General features: G+C 40.0%; 1 long non-coding RNA gene across 1 annotated transcript in view; it reads right to left on the reverse strand.

Moving 5' to 3' along the window:
* LOC139760925 (uncharacterized) overlaps positions 1-14957 on the reverse strand; it is a 134622-nt gene that overhangs the window by 118032 nt on the left and 1633 nt on the right. Inside the window, exons 2-4 of the long non-coding RNA XR_011715433.1 lie at positions 14702-14933; positions 13546-13627; positions 5394-5475 (exon numbers count right to left, since the gene is read on the reverse strand). This is a non-coding gene — a long non-coding RNA (uncharacterized lncRNA). The remainder of the gene's footprint in view (positions 1-5393; positions 5476-13545; positions 13628-14701; positions 14934-14957) is intronic.

A 14957-nucleotide genomic window follows, 5' to 3' on the forward strand; every position in this document is an offset into this window, starting at 1 on the left:
CAGTGTGGTTTCAGAAGTGGTAGAGGCTGTGTGGATCAGGTGGTTGCTTTGAAGAATGTATGTCAGAAATACTTAGAAAAGCAAATGGATTTGTATGTAGCATTTATGGATCTGGAGAAGGCATATGACAGAGTTGATAGAGATGTTCTGTGGAAGGTATTAAGAATATATAGTTTGGGAGGCAAAATGTTAGAAGCAGTGAAAAGTTTTTATCGAGGATGTAAGGCATGTGTACGTGTAGGAAGAGAGGAGAGTGATTGGTTCTCAGTGAACGTTGGTTTGTGGCAGGGGTAATAAAATGAGAGTGGTTGAGAGAGCAGAAGAGGGTGTTTTGAAATGGTTTGGTCACATGGAGAGAACGAGTGAGGAAAGATTGACAAAGAGGATATATGTGTCGGAGGTGGAGGAAACGAGGAGTGGGAGACGAAATTGCAGGTGGAAAGATGGAGTGAAAAAGATTTTGAGTGATCGGGGCCTGAACATGCAGGAGGGTGAAAGCCATGCAAGGAACAGAGTGAATTGGAAAGATATGGTATACAGGGGTCGATGTGCTGTCAATGGATTGAACCAGGGCATGTGAAGCTCCTGGGGTAAACCATAGAAAGTTCTTTGGGGCCTAGATGTGGAAAGGGAGCTGTGGTGTTGGTGCATTATACATGACAGCTAGAGACCGAGTGTGAACGAATGTGGCCTTTGTTGTCTTTTCCTAGCGCTACCTCGCACACATGCGGGGGGAGGGGGTTGTTATTTCATGTGTGGCGGGGCGGCGACGGGAATGAATAAGGGCAGACAGTATGAATTATGTACATGTGTATATATGTATATGTCTGTGTGTGTATATATATGTATACACTGAGATGTATAGGTATGTATATGTGCGTGTGTAGACGTGTATGTATATACATGTGTATGTGGGTGGGCTGGGCCATTCTTTCGTCTGTTTTCTTGCGCTACCTCGCTAACGCGGGAGACAGCGACAAAGTATGATAATAATAGACTATATATGACATTCACCTTTTTCCATTCCTTTGGCACTATGCCACTCTCAAGTGACATCTTCAACAATACTTCAGGAGGCTTATCTAGCATTTCTGCACACGTCTTTAGCACAAATAGTAAAATTTCATCATGACCATGTCTTGTATTAATATCTTTTCCAGGTATCTCAATGATTTCCAAAACCTCCCCTTTCTTTCATACTGATGTTTGGGCTATAGTGTCCTCCTGAGTGAAAATACTTTTGAACTTGTTAATCATTTCTTTGCATATCCATACATCAACCTCTGCAATTTTTCATTCTGAATCCTATAGCCTGATCAACTGCCTCTTAACTGAAAACTGATTCTTGATGAATTTATGAAAAGTTTTGGATTTTCCCTTGCTTTGTCCACATTTCTTCAAAATTTCTTTGTTCCTCCTTTCTTGTCCTTCTATTCTTATTGTTTGCTCTCTTATGATATGCAAATGCTCCAAGGTCAGAATGTCATCTATATCTTTGTCTCTGCACATCTCGAAACTCCTTTGCTTTATGACATCTTTTATTAAACTATTCTTTCCTCTTTCTTCCTGTTTCCTCTTTGTTTTAGGCTTGAGGTATCCATGACTCTGTGCCTTCACTCTACATTTCACAGAATCTCTCACCACAAAGCCCTGGTGCCTGGCTCCTTAATTCCATTTCCCAATCTACATTATCATGGAAATGACTGAAGTTTGTTTAGTTTCCTGTCTCACCTCTGCTCTTTTAATGATCTCTTTAACCACATATTCAAACTTAATCATTACATCATCACTCCTTCCAACTGGTGTATGATATATAATTTTCTCAATATCCATGTTGTATGATTAAAGGGATGATCTAGTACTGATGGTGCATCAGTTTCTTTCATCCTATTGTCCTTCAGCTTCATGACATACAGGTTCATGAAATGTTCCTGCATACACTGTAAAGACTCATGCCTCCATGACTCCATATGGCCATGAAAATGTAAATTCCCCTAATCTATCTCCTTACAATTGAAATCTCCCAGTGTCAGTACTTTATCATCGCCAAGATGCAAGTGTTTCACAGCTTCATGATCAGACATCCCACCAGCTACCCCACTCATCATATTCACATCCAAGAGACTGTCCTCTTCACACTTGTCAATAGGTATATAATCTATTAATACCCTCTTACCATCTTTCCTACTCACCCACATATACTTACATATGTCCCTTTCTTTTCATACTTGATTGCAATTTCCTGCATTAACAAGGCAGCAACATGAAGATATGAAGAAAGGCTGCATCCAGTTATATCTATCCTCTAGCTGTAATGTGTAATGCTGGGAAACCACAGCTCCTTGCCCCCAACCAGGCCCCACAGACCTTTCCACGGTTTACCCCAGACACTTCACATGCCCTGATTCAGTCCACTGACAGTATGTCAAACCCAGTATACCACATCAATCCAATTCACACTATCCCTTACACCCTTTCACCTCATGTTCAGGCTCCAATTGCTCAATATCTTTTTTGCTCCATCCTTCCATCTCCAATTTGGTCTCCCCGTTCTCCTTGTTCTCTCCACTTCTGATACATATATCCTCTCTGTCAACCTTTCTTCACCTATTTTCTCCATATGTTAAAACCATTTCAGCTCTTCAGCTATCTGAGCCCCAATTTTTTCGTTGCCATGCCTCACTCATACCTTTTCATTACTTACTCAATAAAGCCACCTCACAACACTCTCTTTGATTCCCGTTTCTCCTCTTGCTCTACCTTGGATGACTCTAACATTCCTTCACCCACCAATGCTCCTCTTACTAATCCTATGTCCCTTCCAGTCATGGACAAAATTCAACTTCAAGGCCAGGCCTTGGTTGAAATATAGAAAGAATTATGAAATGGGAAAAGAAACGACAAGGGAAAGTATTTACAAATTTTGGAGGAAGTGCAAGACATATACATTTTTGAAATGTGCCAGGTCATAGTTATTGGGATAAACATGACAAGGTAGAGAGTTCCAAAGCTTTGATGTGTAGGGAAAGAAGCAGGTATCAAAATGGCCCACCCTTGAGTTGCCGATGGCCACACAAATAATCATGTGATGCAGGAGCTTATCAAGTATTGCGTGGCCTAGCTTGTGGTGGGGGCACACAAGCAGCCAGCTCTCAGGAGCAGAAACCAAAGTAATACCTAGAGAAGAGGGAAAGTGAACCAACGCTGTGGCATAGGGCAAGGGGGTCAAGTTTGGAGGTTAGCCCGGGACAGTTTATTAGTTGGACCACTTTCGACTCAACTCTGAAAAGTAAGCGTACAGAGCTAGAACTACCCCAAATGAGAGAGCAGTACTCTATACAAGGACAAATCACTCCCTTGTATAAACAGTGTGCCTGTTCTGAAGAGAAGTAGTTTTGACATCTAAACAGGACACCCAGTTTCTTCCTGTTATGTGGGGTTTCTAAGAAAGAGTGGATGTTACAGTAATATCAAGTATGTTCAGTGAGTCAAGGTGGAATTGTAGAACTGTCAAAGGAAAGACGAGAGTTGTGAGGGTTTTCCATAGAGAGATGAGCAGAAATTGGGTCATGAATGCAAGTCTGAGTTTACTGAGGAAGCTGTAACAAGACGAGATGCAGATTGAGTGAGAGAAGAGGGAGCAGACCTGAAGGATGTTGATGAATGCAGTGTTGAGTTATCAGCATATGAGTGCATTGGATTATTTGTGGAGAAGGAATTGTTGAAAAAAAGGAGAAAAACTGTAAGGGACCAGAAAAAACCTTCAAGCACACTGTTGCTGATGGAGAAAAGGGGGGAGGCTGATCCATCAAGAACCACAGAAACAGATTGGCCACAGAGGATGCCAGATATGAAGGAACAAAGTGAGGGAGGGAAGCCAAAAGAGGGAGCATAGCAATGAAACCCTGATGCCACACTCTGTCATCAGCCTTATACATGTCAAGGGCAACTACACATGACTCTCCCAAATCTCTCAGGGATGATGACCAGACATTAGTAAAATAGGAAAGAATATCACAAGTGGATCTTGCCTTACAGAAGCCAAACTGGTGATCAGAGAGAAGACTGATTTTTGAGGTATTTAAGGATATGGGGGTTGAGGGGGGATTCAAAGATTGGAAATAGTAAGTGTCAGATGTCAAATTGATCACCCTTTTTAGGGATGGGATGTATCAATGCATGTTTCCATGGAGAAGGAAAAGTTTTGGTTTTTAAGCAGAAACGGAATAGATAAGCAAGCATAGGTGCAAGTCCAGAGGCACACTCTTTCAGTGCACAGGGATGGGAAGTGCTTTTCGGACAGTCCGAAAAGAGATTCCAGGAAGAGGCATAGGATTAGTAAGAGAAGCATCAGGGGGTGAAGGAGTTAAAGGAGAAACAGGAACCATCAAAGAGAGTACCGTCAGATCGGAAAATTGAAGGAAAGGTACAGCGACAGAAGTCATTAAGAGAAGCCCTTAGCTAAAGACTAAAAAGACCTATCAGTGGATGACAAGGAGAGGTTATCACACTTCCTTTGAATAAAGGAATGCTTCGCCTCACGGATAATGTGCTTACAGCAATTACAGGTAGTGATAGAAACAGAATGGGAACCAGAGGAAGGAGAGTTTTGCCAAGCATTATGCATGAGCCTTTCTCTAAATGGCCTCAGAACGGGAACGGTTGAACCATGGATTGGATGAAAAGGCCGTCCAGGAGGAATAGGTAATAAAGCTTCCATTCCCGTAAGAATAACCTCTTCTATGCATTTGGCGTAGACAGAAGCATCAAATAAAATACAGTAATTTACACAAATTGAAAAAAACAAGTTACGTAAATAACTCCAGTCAGCTTTGTTGAGGTGCCAGTATTTGCCCTTTTTTTTAACTCCTGCACCTTCCTCTTCATTCCTTGCCTCCAAATGACAGTGGTCAGACATCCCACATCTCATGACATATATATCCAAAAGTCTCTCATTTACATGCCTATCAATTAATATCTAATCCAAAATTACTCAATGGCCATCTCTCCTACTCATATGTACGCATGTGTATGTCCTTTTTAAATCAGGTATTCCTAATCATCAGTCCTTTTTCAGCACACAACTCCACAAACTGTTCACCATTTCAAGATATCAAAATATAAGCATATGAAATGCATGAAAAGATATTTTCCCTCACATGATGATATGCCATTCTTATATCATAATGTTACATAGTGACTCAAATTTGATTCAAATCAAATTGAAAACATCAAAACTTACTGCAACAATCACAATATATACGGATGAAGAGTCATATGTACTGAGAGAAAAATAGAAGAAAAGTTTGTTCAGGTGTATTGTTTCAAAAATGATTATGGTATTATACACTTCTCAAATTGGAATTCTACAAAAAAAAAAAGGGACAACATACCTTTTGAAATATATGTGCTCATCTGTGAAAGATGTTGAGGAACATCAGGGTTGACAATGGCATCTTCTAGTAGAACATGTGACTGAAACAAAGGATATGTATATAATTTATGAATAAGTAGCAAACTAAAAGAATAAATATGAAATGGACTTCCTAACTTGCAATATTTTTCATTTTATGTTAGCACTATAGGTACTCCTATAGGTAGAGTGAAGACCAAGATGCAGCTATATACAACACTAAGCCTCTTCAGCTTTTGCAGATGTGTTGATGGTCACTGCATCCAAGGTCTCACTTTCACATACGTTTTGTTTTCTGAAAAAGAAAGATAACTGCTGTGCAGGTAATGGTACCCACAGGTATAAGGTTTTATTATGGGTAGGATATGTACTAAAGAAGCATATAACTGTTATGAAGTTGTCAAAATTCAAGTCAAATGCTAGAAACTGGTCAGATATGACACTATCTTGCAGAAACCTCCCTAGTTGTATAGAAGACATCATGCACAGTGTCAAACTGGGGAGAAACTGTGTGGTTTCAGGCGTGGTAGAGGATGTGTGGATCAGGTGTTTGCTATGAAGAATGTGTGATGAATACTTAGAGAAACACGGATTTGTATGAAGTATTTAAAGATCTGGAGTAACCATATGATATGGATAACAGAGATGCTTTGTGGTAGGTGTTACATATATATGGTGTGGAAGGAAAGCTATTACAGGCAGTGAGGAGTTTTTATCAAGATTGTATGGCATATGTGAGAGTAGGTATACAGAAAGATGAGGTGAAGGTTGGTCTACTGCATGAGTGTGAGATGTCATCATAACCATGTAATTTGCTTATGGATGGGGTGGTGAGGGAGGTAAATGCAAGGATCTTGGAGGGAAAAGGTAGGTATGCAGTCTGTAGGGGGTGAAGGGGACCCGAAAAGTGAGTTAGTTTTTTGCTGAAGACAGCACTGGTGACAGATTCAAGCAAGCCACTGCAGAAGTTGGTGTTTGAGTTTGGGAGAATGATTAACACAAAAAAAAGAATGAGAGGAAATGTAAATAAAAGCAAGGTTATTAGGTATAACAGTGCAAAGGGACAGGTCAATTCAGGTGTACATCTGAATGGAAAACATTTGGAGGAAGAGGAGTGTTTTAGATACCTGGGAGTGGACAATACAGCAAATGGAATCATGGAACAATAATGAGTTGTACTGCGGGCTTGGGTTCAAAGGTTCTGGGAGTCATGAGAAATGTGATGAAGGAAAGGGCATTATCTGGAAGAGAGGAAATGGATACATTTGTTGTATGCAGTAATGGATGGATGTGTTGGAAATGAAATGTTTGAGAAGAATAGGTGGTGCGAAGAGGGTTGATTGAGAAAATGATAAAAGGGTAAGAAAGAGGTGTCTTAATAAGAGAGCATGCCAAGAGAGATGAAGGTGCCCTAAAATTGGTCTGGACATGAGAGAATGAGCGAGGAGAGGTAGACAAAGAGGATACATCTGTCAGTAGAAGGGACAAGAAGGGGGAGGCCAAACTGGAGACGGAGGGATGGAGTGAAAAAGATTCTGAGTGCTCAGTCCTGAATGCATGGGATAGAGTGAATTGAAGCAATGATGTATACAGGGGGCAAAATGCTTTCAATAGACTGAACCGGGGCATTTGAAGGAACCAGGAAAAACCATGGAAAAGTATGTGAGGCCATGTTGTGCATAGGGAGATGTGGTTTTGGTACATTAAACAGAACAGCTAGAAAATGGATGCGAATGAATGAGGTCTTTTCTTGATCCGTTCCAAGTGCTACCTTGTTACTCTGTAAAATGATGAACAAGTATGAAAGAAATAAAATGTGATTTACCTACATTCCATAAGAAAGGCCTTGAGTGCCCATTACATCATATCTTAAAGTATAATCCACATTAGATGTTGGAACAGCTCTTACTGGAAAGCAAAATTAGAAATATTCTAGATGCACTCTTATGGGTGAAGAAAATTAAAGAAAATAATTGTTTAACCTACACATTCCTATTTCAGATTTGCTGAAAATCCTTCACTTATGTATATGGACAGGAATATCATCCCAGAATTCATACTGTATACTGTAAGTGCAAAACTTATATTTCAATGATTTGTAGTCATTTAAAACAATGTATGTCAAATCATATGTATGTAAGTTACCAATGATTTGATTAGACGTTTACACTTATTTGTTGAAAAATAATCCACCTTGTATTATGAAGACTGATTAAGGACTGAACCAAAAGACAAAAAGTTGATAACTGAATTCATATTGTACAAGATTTATTAGCATACTGTAATACTAAATGATGATCCTATATGAAATCAGCATGCACATCATTTCACACTGTGTTACATTATAAGAGTTACATTATCCTATACCCAAAATGGTATTCAGTTGCAAAAGATGGTCTTCATCCTTTGGCATTGTTATGAAGTATACATCACCTATGAGTAGTTTACTATGAAACAAGATAGTAACTTATTGATATTACATGAATCTGAGACATAAATTAAAAATGCATACTAAATTCAGAGACATGTATTTGGATTCCAGGACTTACTTATAACTTCTCTATAATTTTTTTCTTTCACCTGAAATGGCCTTGAGCAGGGCATCTTACTTGCTCATGCCAAGTTGGTGAGATGGTTTGATCTCTCAAGTAATGAAAGGGTAATAGAGAAGTGTGGAAATAAAAAGAGTGTGGGTGAAAGAGCAGAAGAGGGTATGTTGAAATGGCTTGGACATATAAAGAGAATGAGTGAGGAAAGATTGACAAAGAGGATATACGTGTCAGAGACGGAGGGAACAAGGAGAAGTAGGAGACCACATTTCAGGTGTGAGGATAGAGTGAAAAAGATTTTGAGCGATCAGGGCCTGAACATACAGGAGGGTGAAAGACGTTCAAGAAATAGAGTGAACTGGAATGATGTGGTATACCGGGGTCGACGTGCTGTCAATGGAATGAACCACATATTCAAATTTCTAAAAGCGGAAACAGAAGAAGTCACGCAGGGAGTGCTCAACCTCCACGAAGGCTCAGACTGGGGTGTCTAAATGTGTGTGGATGTAGCAAAGATGAGAAAAAAGGAGAGATAGGTAGTATGTTTAAGGAAAGGAAAGTGGATGTTTTAGCTCTGAGTGAAATGAAGCTCAAGAGTAAAGGGGAAGAGAGCTTTGGGAATGTCTTGGGAGTAAAGTCAGGGGTTAGAGAGGACAAAAGCAAAGGAAGGAGTAGCATCCTCCTGAAGCAGGAGTCATTGGAATATGTGATAGAGTGTAAGAAAGTAAACTCTAGATTGATATAGGTAAAACTGAAAGTGGATGGAGATGGGTGATTATTGGTGCCTATGCACCTGCTCATGAGAAGAGAGACCACGAGGTAAGTGTTTTGGGAGCAGCTGAGCGAGTGTGTTAGCAGCTTTGATGCACAAGACTGGGTTATATTGATTGGTGATTTGAATGCAAAGGTGAGTAATGTGGCCATTGAGGGTATAATTGGGGTATATGGGGTGTTCAGTGTTGTAAATGGAAACGATAAAGAGCTTGTGGACTTGTGGGTTGAAAAAGGACTGCTGATTGGGAATACCTGGTTTAAAAAGAGAGAGATATATAAGTATATGCATGTGAGTAGGAGAGATGGCCAGAGGGCATTACTGGATTACGTGTTAATTGATAGGCATGTAAAAGGTAGACTTTTGGATGTTAATGTGCTGAGAGGGGCAGCTGGAGGGATGTCTGATCACTCTATTGTGGAAGCAAACCGACATTCACTGGGAACCAATCACTTTCCTCTCTTTCTACTCGAACACATGCCTCACTTCCTTAGTAAAAACTTTTCACTGCTTCTAGCAACTTACCTCCCAAACCATATACTCTTAAAACCTTCCACAAAGCATCTCTATCAACCCTACCAAATGCATTCTCCAGATCCATAAATACTACATACAAATCCATCTTTTTTCTAAGCATTTCTCACATACATTCTTCAAAGCAAACACCTGATCCACACATCCTCTACCACTTCTGAAACAACACTGCTCTTCCCCAATCTGATGCCTTTATCCTCCTAATCAATACCCTCCAATAAAATTTCCAAGGAATACTAAACAAACTTATGCCTCTGTAATATGAACACTCACCTCTATCCCCTTTACCTTTGTACAATGGTACTATGCATGCATTCTGCCAATCCTCAGGCACTTCACCATGATCCATACATACAGTGAATATCCTTACCAACCAATCAACAACACAGTCACCCCCTTTTTTATAAATTCCACTGCAATACTGTCCAAACCCGCCGCCTTGCCGGCTTTCATCTCCCACAAAGCTTTCACTACCTCTCCTCTTTTATCGAACCATTCTCCCTGACCCTCTCACTTCACACACCACCTCGACCAAAACACCCTATATCTGCCACTCTATCCTCAAACACATTCAACAAACCTTCAAAATACTCATTCCATCACCTTCTCACTTCATTACTACTTGTTATTACCTCCCCATTAGCCCCCCTTACTGATGTCCCCATTTGTTCTCTTGTCTTAAACACTTTATCTACCTCCTTCCAAAACATCTTTTTATTCTCCCTAAAATTAAATGATACTTTCTCACCCCAACTCTCATTTGCCCTCTTTTTCACCTGTTGCACCTTTCTCTTGACCTCCTGCCTCTTTCTTTTATTCATCTCCCAGTCATCTGCACTTCTTCCCAGCAAAAATCGTCCAAATGCCTCTCTCTTCTCTTTCACTAATAATCTTACTTCTTCATCCCACCACTCACTACCCTTTCTAATCTGCCCAACTCCCACCTTTCTCATGCTACAAGCATCTTTTGCACAAGCCATCACTGCTTCCCTAAATACATTCCATTCCTCCCCCATTCCCCTTAAATCATTTGCTCTCACCTTTTACCATTCTGCATTTAATTTCTCCTTGTACTTCCTCACACAAATCTCCTTTCCAAGCTCACTTACTCTCTCCACTCTCTTCACCCCAAGATTCTCTCTTCTTTTCTGATCGTTACAAATCTTCACCTTTGCCTCCACAAGATAACGATAATACATCCCTCCAGTTGCACCTCTCAGCACATTAGCATCCAAAAGCCTCTCTTTCACACACCTATCAATTAACACATAATTCATTAACACTCTCTGGCCATCTCTCCTACTTACATACGCATACTTATGTATATCTCTTTTTAAACCAGGTATTCCCAATCACCAGTCCTTTTTCAGCACACAAATCTACAAGCTCTTCACCATTTCCATTTACAACACAAAACTCCATGTACACCAATTATACCCTCAACTGCCACATTAATCACCTTTGCATTCAAATCACCCATCACTATAACCTGGTCTTGTGCATCAAAGCTGCTAACACACTCACTCAGCTGCTCCCAAAACGCTTGTCTCTCATGATCTTTCTTCTCATGACCAGGTGCATAGGCACCAATAATCGCCCATCTCTCTCCATCCACTTTCAGTTTAACCCATATCAATCAAGAGTTTACTTTCTTATACTCAATCACATATTCCCACAAATCCTGCTTCAGGAGTAGTGTTACTCCTTCCTTTGCTCTTGTCCTCTCACCAATCCCTGACTTTACTCCAAGATATTCCAAACCACTCTTCCACTTTACCCTTGAGCTTCATTTCACTCAGAGCCAAATCATCCAAGTTCCTTTCCTTAAACATACTACCTATCTCTCCTTTCTCATCTTGGTTACATCCACACACTGACACCACAGTTCCCTGCAGACCTTTCCATGGTCTACCCCAAAGGCTTCACATGCCCTGGTCCAATGACTGCAAGTTGACCCCAGTATACCACATCGTTCCAATTCACTCTATTCCTTACATGCCTCTAATCCTCCTGTACGTTCAGGCCTCGATCGCTCAAAATCTTTTTCACTCCATCCTTCCACTTCCAATATGGTCTCTTGCTTCTCCTTGTTCCCTCCACCTCTGACACATATATCCTCTTTGTCAATCTTTCCTTACTCACTCTCCCCATATGTCCAAATTATTTCAACACACTGTCTTCTTCCCTCTCAACCACATTCTTTCTATTTCCACACATCTCTCTTACCCTTCCAATACTTAATTAAACCACCTCACACCACATAATGTCCTCAAACACTTCATATCCAACACATCCACCCTCCTCTGCTCAACCCTATCTATAGCCCATGCTTCACAACCATATAACATTGTTGGAACTACTATTTCTTCAAACATACCCATTTTTGCTCTCTGAGATAATGTTCTCTCCTTCCACACATTCTTCATTCCCAGAACATTTGCCCCCTCCCCCACCGTGTGACTCACTTCCACTTCCATGGTTCCATCCGCTGCTAAGTCCACTCTCAGATATTTAAAACACTTCACTTCCTCCAATTTTTCTTCATTCAAACTTACATCTTAATTAACCTGTCCCCAACTCTTACTGAGCCAAATAGCCTTGCTCTTACTCACATTTACTCTCAACTCTCTCCTTTCACACACTTTTCCAAACTCAGTCACCAATCTCTGCAGTTTCTCACACGAGTCAGCCACTAGAGCTGTCACTGGCGAACAATAACTGACTCACTTCCCAGACCCTCTTATCCAAAACAGACTGCATACTTGGACCCTCTTATCCAAAACAGACTGCATACTTGCCCCTATCTCCAAAACTCTTGCATTTACCTCCCTGACCACCCCTTCCATAAACAAATTAAACAACCATGAGGACATCACACATCCTTGCCGCAGACTGACATTCACTGGGGACCAATCACTTTCCTCCATTCCTACTTGTACACATGCCTTACATCTTTGGTATAAACTTTTTACTTCTAGCAACTTACTTCCCACACCAAGACTCTTAAAACCATCCACAAAGCATCTCTATCAACCCTATTATATGCTTTCTCAAGATCCATAAATGCTACATACAAATCCATCTGTCTTTCCAAGCTTTTCTTACATACATTCTTCAAAGCAAACCTCTGATCCACACATTTACTACCACTTCTAAAACCACATTGCTCTTCCCCAGTCTGATGCTCTGTACATGTCTTCACACTCTCAGTCAAAACCCTCCCATATAATTTCCCAAGAATACTCAACAAACTTATGCCTCTGTAGGTTGAACACTCACCTTTGCCTTGTACAGTGGCACTATGCATGCATTACACCAATCCTCAGACACTTCACCATGATCCATACATACACTGAATATCCTTACCAACCAATCAACAACACAGTCACCCCCCTTTTTAATAAATTCTACTGCAATACCATCCTAACATGCACTGCCTTGACGGATTTCATTTTCCTCAAAGCTTTCACTACCTTTTCTCACTTTGCCAAACCATTCTCCCTGACCATCTCACTTCGCACATCAACCCAACCAAAACCCCCTATATCTGCCACTCTATCATCAAACACATTCAACAAACCTTCAAAATACTCACTCCATCTTCTCACTTCATCAAAAGTTCTGAGAGCACCAAAAAATTTGTGGAAAGAGAGATCACTATCTGGGAGGGCAAAAATGGGTACATTTAAAGCCATTGTAGTTCCAATAACATTATATGGATGCAAGGCAAATGAAATGTTTGCAGACATTCTAAGGTATGAGTTGGCTTTAATGAGTAATGGAAGGGTAAGAGAGAGGTGTGGTGCTTTAAAAGAGTGTGGTTGAGAAGAGCTGATGAGGGTGTGCTGATATGGTTTGGACATAGAGAGAGAATGAGTGAGGAAAGGTTCACAAAGTATTTATGTGTCACAAGTGGAGGGAAGGAGAATGGGAAGACAAAACTGATGATGAAAGGATGGAGTGAAAAAAGATTTTAAACAATCAGGGTTCAACATGCAGGAGGGGGATAGGCACAGAATATGATATGATATATAGGGATTGATGTGCTGTCAGTGTACTGAACCAGGGCATGGGAAATGTCTGATGTAAACCATGGAAAGGCCTGCTGAGCCAGGTTGTAGATAAGGAGCTATAGTTTTGGTGCATTACACATGACAGCTAAAGAATAGATGTGAGAGGATGCAGACTTTCTTCATGTTCCCAGTGCTACCATGCTAATGTAGGACACAGTGTATCAAGTATGGAAAAAAAAAAAAACTTATATGTACAACACTTACTTTTCAATCACTTTTCAAAAATGGTGTGTTAGAAGACTCGCTGCTATATCTTGCATTTTGTGGGTTTCTATTAGGGTGACACCTGCCTCCATATGAAGAAAACAGGAAGAACAGAAAGGCATTATGTACATATCTAGTACGTACAATAATATGAAATTTATACTGTATTATTATTTTGGTAAAATGTAGGTAACACGTTGGATTTAACTAGGAAATTTATGTCATACTACTAAATCTTTAATTTACCAGTTAGTGCATAAATGTTGCCAAAAAAAAAGTATGTTTTGTATAGTTCTAACAATGTCCCCTACTTCCAATCTTTGCAATTGGTGTTTAGACAAAATGTGTGTGTGAGGTTTCATCATCATTCTAGTAGTGTAGGAAATTATATGACTGAGAACACTGCATTACTTTCAAAAAGTTGCAGGACAAACAAGGGATGATGTCAAATTGGTATGTGAAAATTAATTTAACTGAGGGTATCCTCTCATTCCCTTAAAAGGGGAAAACTATGGTATCTACAACTTTAAGAAAAGTGTTTTAGAAAAGTAATCTTAATTATGGATTACTTGAGGAATCCCCATCCCAATAATTTTATGTGCCAGATAAGGTTAGATTAGGCTTGGATGAATTAAGTTAGGTTTATACCTTAATCTAAGCTAGGTAAGGTTGTGTTAGGTTTGTGCCCTAATCTAACCCAACCAAACCTTACTTAATCTAACCAAAACCAGTCAACCTAAACTAACATACGCTAGGACAATGAGTGATTCTAAATTCCCTGTTATATGATGTGTTGTAGATACAAGTTGTCCACTTCTGATGGAATTTTCAGGAAAGTGTTCACTGCATACAACGTGCGTTGAACTAAGCTGTTTAAGTATTCAGCTCTTGGGTATGTAATGGTGACCACCTTTAACCACTTACAGCATTTAATATACTAAAAGCGTATTCCTGACCTTGTAGTACATGGCATGACTACGTTTACATTTTACTGTTCACATTATTTCCATCTCACGATCAGATTCCATACAATCATTAATAACTGTATAACACTTAAAGAAAAACTGACAGACTGACATTGCAATTGAATGGATTTGAAGAACAGCTATTACCCTTCCGTTTTACGTATATACAAGACATAAGTTGAAAGACATACCTGGACACTTCCTTGTGGAATATGAGGCGATTTAGATAACTATGACTCCTTTTATCGCTCTTACAAACACAAGTGTGAGCAGCTGCACGAGCCATTTTCAAACAAAGCGCCGCACAGCTTTCGTCCATCAGCCACCTAAGTCAACATTGCTGTTGACAACATGTCGTTCTCGATATACGGATCGGATCAGGTCGGGTCGTCCGCATAAGTTTCATCGGTCTCATCCAACTACCTGCATATATATACTTATATTGAA

This window comes from Panulirus ornatus, chromosome 38, assembly GCF_036320965.1.
Source record: "Panulirus ornatus isolate Po-2019 chromosome 38, ASM3632096v1, whole genome shotgun sequence".
Taxonomy (NCBI): domain Eukaryota; kingdom Metazoa; phylum Arthropoda; class Malacostraca; order Decapoda; family Palinuridae; genus Panulirus; species Panulirus ornatus.